Source organism: Artemia franciscana, chromosome 1 (genome assembly GCF_032884065.1).
Source record: "Artemia franciscana chromosome 1, ASM3288406v1, whole genome shotgun sequence".
Classification (NCBI taxonomy): Eukaryota; Metazoa; Arthropoda; class Branchiopoda; order Anostraca; family Artemiidae; genus Artemia; species Artemia franciscana.
The window spans coordinates 54,206,193-54,212,192 of NC_088863.1; positions in this window are offsets into that span (position 1 = coordinate 54,206,193).

The following is a 6,000-nucleotide window of genomic DNA, read 5'->3' on the forward strand; positions in this document are numbered from 1 at the left end:
TTGACCATTAAAAAATTCTTGAATTCGGTTATTTCAAATTGAGAAGCCGCATTGTCGTTCTTGATGGTGCTATGAGTCTTGACGCAGAAATAAATGACATAAAATTAAGAAGATTTTCAAATCAAGATTTTTTTTTTCGCCTTTCGATTTGTGATATGAAGCTTTCATTTCTTCAGGACAATAGTACTTAATTTTTACAAAGTGTATTAATGAAATTGCGGCTAAAGCTGTTAGAAAGCTTTCTTTTTAGTTTATTTTTAGTTTCGGGGTTGTTAGTATTGCTGCTTTCGAGGATTTTGTTTTATTTACGGTGTCTAGGAGTGCATTATTTAAATATTTCTTTTAAAGGTGCTTCAAAATTGGTTACAAAATGGGATATCTGAGGTTTCTATGAATTATAGATGCGGATGCTGATGCTAGATGCCTAAGCTAGATGCGTAAATCATTTATTACTTTTATGACTTTAATTTCTGCGTCTTTATAACGGCGCATAAGATTACTTTGTTGACACAAGTTTCATTGTTGCCCATTGTCTACTCTTATAATTAGTGCTGTCCCTAATGTTGATAATAGACCTGGATGTGCGAAAGTCTGTGGCACCACTCAGAACGGGATATGGTTATGCGCCTACGCTATAATTGCTTCTTGGTAATACACCTTCAAAAAATAGAAAATTGTGACAGATATGAAAAGTGCATGAAAATATACAGGACAAATACTGAAAAGGATTATTTTCTCAGGCACCCAGTCTTTCAAGCCCCTCACTATACATGTGCTTTTTACGGAGGGTGGGGGTAATTTTCAGCGAGTATGGAATTACCCGGGAGAAATTTTATGGAGGTGGAGTGTATTTTAGGAGGAACTTTCCACGGAAGAGTTTTACATGAGGGAAAGAAGTTTTTCACGGAGGGGGAGCCAGATTTACCGCTACTATTTGAAAAACGATAAGAAATGAAATAAACAAAACATGGTTTTTTTTTAACTGATAGGAAGGAGCAACCTTAAAACTCAACACGAATAGAAATTATTCCGTATATGAAGGGATTGTCCCCCTCCTCAATACCTTGCTCTTTACGCTAAAGTTTGCTGTTTGGCCCAATTTTTAGAACGACTCCTGAAACAAAAGTACTGCTTAATTAAAATAGGAATCCTGTGTAAAAAAGCTAAAAACTTAAGCGTGGAGTGCAAGGTATTGAGGAAGAAGACAAGCCCTTCATATACAGAATAATTTCCGTTTGTTTTTTTCGTTCAATTTTCGACAAGAGCAGGATAGCTTTCGGATATTGTTATTTGAGCAGTAAAATAGAAGAGGAAATCCGCATAACTCCATCTCCCCCCAGTGTTTGTTGAATCAGTATCCTCGAAAACCCTATATTTTAGGGCAGCTTCTACATCACAAAATATAAAACTGTTTTAAGCTGTAGAAAGGGTGAATAAGATAGATATTTTCTTAAGTTAGGCTTTATTGAGAAAGGTTGTTCCTGCTTTGCCTGTCTCTTAGTCTCTTTGGATTGTTTAAAATACTTAACTTCCTGCAGTTTAAATATAACTTCCTTCCGAAACCTTTTTTTTTAAATACTACTAATACCGCTACTGGTATACTACTATGATTACGGGGGGGGAGCAGTAGCCAAACTCCTGTTTGTAGTAATTTCTGTTCGTTTTATGTTTTCTTGAGTATTTACTTTAGTTTCTACTCCTTTTAGAATCCATTTGTTCGTCTATATCACTATTTGCTATCGTTATGTTTGATGTGACTGTTCATTATAAGTTTAATTTGTTTTGCGTTTCATCTATTCTTTGAGAGTAATTCCTGGTCTTTTTAACTTTGAATCATTATGGAGCTTCTTCTAGTCTTCAAATTTCTCCTCGTCTTAATGTTTAATACTGTTCTTAACCTTTTAGAAAACTTTGTTCAAAAAATTGGTTTTTTAAAGTTAATCAAAATAGGGAACGATATTTATTGTATGAGCAGAAAATCTCCAAAAAATTTATCTTCTGTTGACAAAGTAGTATTGTGTGCAAATGGTAGATACGTGGAGTTCTGGATAGAATAAGTATCAGAGGATTTTCCTTAACACCGTTTTTTAGCTTTTTGGCGGTTTAAATAATCTCAGTAGGGGTAGGGGGAAAGTCCTATCTATATAAAGAGAGAACGTAAGAATCACAGAGATTTTTGTGGGTCATTGTAGAGGGAGTCCATTCAGTAAATTTCCAAAATAGTAAGCCCAGACTTCATAGACAGCTGATTGTTCTGTTATCAGTTTCACCTCTGGGTCTCTAATTGGTCCTTGCTGTATTGTTTTTTCCTATTTGTTGATTTGTAAATCTATACAGTGCTTTAGATCCTCCTGTTTTCGTTGCCTCTTCAGCTTTGGTAGCTTTTGCTTCAACTAGGTTCCGCTTATCTGCTGGAACACTTTTCTTAGGTGCTTTGCCGACAGCTCTGCATTCTTCGTTCTTGTGCATCATCCGCTCAGGAATTAGTCTTTGGAGAAGGAGCAATTTTATTTTCTTCTTTTTATCAAGAAGCTGCCAAGTTTGGTCTGATTTCGTCCTCGCTCTTTTGATCTGGTCCCTGGAGGCATAGTTATTGATTCGTTTAACCATTGTGAGAAAAAATGGATATCTCAAAATTTTGAAGAATGTCTTTGGATGTTGGGGGGAGTTCAGGCGGGTAAGAGGGCATGAGAGGGGGCCTGGATGCCCTCCAATTAATTTGGCACAAAATGGCACTATTACTTTCGGTTTATAATTGAATGAGTCCCCTTCAAAGTTTCTACGACAACTCCTTCCATACTAAATATTCTAAAAAAAAAAAAAAAAAAAAAAAAAAAAAAAAAAAAAAAAAAAATCCGGAATCAACTTTATTCTTCACTTAGGCTCCGCTACTGTGCTGCCTATGATAATAGAGTCGTCTATTTGGTTTCTAATATGACCAAGAGGGGATATCCGTGAGTATGTCTTCCACGGAATCAGACAATTTTAAGAATTTTTTTGTATCTGCAGAGTTTTTATTTTGATTACTATAGACCTTATGAGATGGCTCTGAAGATTTCTGTCGGTTGTGACCTGTTCAGAAAAATAGCAGTGTATGGGTGTGAAGAACCTCAACCCCTATAAAAAAAAATATAACCTGAGTGCTAATATGGCTCTTGCATCTAACTGCAAATGCTTTGTACCGGATTAGGCTCAAATCCCATAAAGATGTAACTAGAACCCTAACTGCTAAACACTACCAAACGTCATCGAAATCCAATAAGTAATCCTGTCTGAAGGATTGCGATGACAGAAGTTCAGCCTTTTCCTCAGAGAGATTTGGTCTAGCTCGGACACCAAAAGTACTTGTAGCTATTGAATAGGTTTAGTTGAACGAATTGTGTCTTCCCACCCAGCAATTGGGCTTACAACAAAATATTTTGAATTTTTTTCCCCTCTGCAAACTCTAAAAATGTCACATCTTAAAAAGGCACAACTAGAAGCCCAACTCTTACTTACCATCAAGTTTGACTAGGACAGGACGTCTTTTTCTGTTAAACAGGCTCATGACAAGGAGCTAGGATGCCCTTCTTCCAGTTGCATCAATTTGCAGAGATGTATGGGTGCAATTTTATTGTTTTCCGATTTATTTTCAATGGAAACACCAAAAAAGCGATTTTGAGAAAATTCTCCGAAAAGTATATGCCAAAATATTTAGAGGGGGAAAACATCCAGGGGATGGGTCCCCCTACTACCTTCCTCCTTTCCTAGAGGACATAAACGGAACGCTACATCTTACTTCCCATCAAGTTTGACAAGAATCCCATGACCCCTTCTGAAAGATGTCTCGACAACAAGAACTGAAGATCTGCTTTTATCCTCCTCTACAGAGGTTGAATTGTTCCCTGACTTTATGAACGAATTCACCCACTTTTTAGATGTTGATAGATGTTGTGCAATAACGATATACTCATAAAAACTCACCGCAGTACTAAGGTCAACACAGCTACGGTTGCTCCTGCTCCATCCCAATCTATTCAAGGTCTCCCTCTTTACAACCTCCCAGGAAGTTCCCATTTCCCTTAATGTTTCTTTATGACATCCTCCCACCCCACACAAGGACAACCTGCTTTCTGTCTAGCCCTAGACGGTTGGCCGAAAAGGGCAATCTTTGGCAATCTGTCATCCGCAGAATATGCCCTAGCCATCTCAACCTTTCTTTCATTATAGCCATAGAAAGTAGGATTGGACCCAATTTTTCGTACAGCCAACTCTTTGAAATACGGTCAGTCAACCCAGAACAGTCCTATGGCAATTTCTCTGGTAAACATCTAGCAAATCTTCATCCGCTTTTCGGAGCGCCCATGCTTCAGAGCCATACTTGACCACTGTCATCACTGTAGCTTCCAATATTCTAATCTTGGTTTGCAGACTTATCTTCCTATTCTTCCAAACTTTTTTGTAACTGTGAAAAAGCACTCTGAGCCTTGGATATTCTACTTTTAACATTTTCACTGCTCCTACCGTCTTTACTAATAATACTAGCAAGATAACTGAAGGTGCCCACCTGATGAATCTTTTCGTAACCCAACGTCACCTTTTCATCTCAACTTATTCCTAGCCTTAATGACTTAGTCTTCTTAACATTAATTTTCAAACCATTTCTGTTACCCTGAACTCGTAAAACCTCTAATAGTTCATTCATTTTGATCACACTTTCATCTAGGATACTTAAATCATCAGCATAATCTAAGTCCAAGAGAGCTTTTCCTCCCTATTTGATTCCATGGGCTCCCATAGCCTTACCTATGCTCTTTAAGACAAAGTTCATCAAAATCCATATAAAGGTGGATAGAACACAACCCTGCTTAGCTTCTGATTTAATACTAAACCGGCTGCTAACCTCATTTCCTACTTTAACCGCAGCAGTATTATTCTCGCACATAGCACTAATCACTTTATAGTATTTGTGTGGTATACCATTCAAGGATAGCACTTTTGCAAATGCTCTTCTATCAACAGAATTTAACGCTTGCTCACAATCTAAGAAACTAATGACCTAAAATGTTTGACAAATCATAGAAACAGTGACGCTAATACGTGAAGGTACCTGGGCGAGGGGAAAGCAAAATCTGTTTTTCAAAATCTAGCCGAGGGATATTTATTTTATTTCTTTTCGTTTTTCCTATGAAAATCCCAAAAATACGTAGTCTTCGATGAAAATGGTACTTTTCAATGGTGAAATTTAATAGGAGAAATCTAAGACGAGCATAGTAAGAGTTTGACCTTCCAGCTCCTCAAACCCTTAATCCTTAACACCTACTTTATAGCATTATAATACTAATTCTAAGACTTGTTTTCCAATTTTCAACTGTGAAAAAACACTTAAATTTGAAAGCTAAACTTAATTCTCTTAAATTGTAATATAAAATATGAAAATAAAATTGCTATTACTGAAAACTTTCAAATGGAGACTTTCATTATAATATATTTTCCAACTAAAATGAAAGATATTATACAATCAAAGGCTTTATTCCTACTTCAAAGAAGATACTCCCTTGGGCTACAAATAGTAAAGGATCCCATTATTGATGAAAGTAGATCAGGAACTTAAATCAAGGCCGAGGAGGTATCCTATGCGGTCGATTTTCTATTTCCGCGCATGTATTTGTCTCTAGTTTTTCAGCGGAAGCTTGAATTTCCATTGGAGTTGTTTTATTGTCAAGAGAGAGCTGATACTAGCAACACCAAGGGAATAAGAAAGCCTTGCTATGTTGATCATTATAAAGGAAATAGATAGCATAACAAACTTCTTGCCAGTTCTGCAGAAATCTTCCCAAGGTTTCATCAAATGCTAAGGGAAATTCTTGTCAGTAATTGAACATCAGGTTATGCCTCTGGCGTTACAGGGAAAAACGTACTCAAATCATATGTAGTGCTATAACACTGCCAAATTAAAGAGCGATAAAGCTTCAATGTTATTTTTTTCTTTTCCCCAGGCCACTTAGTCGAGAAGGAGTT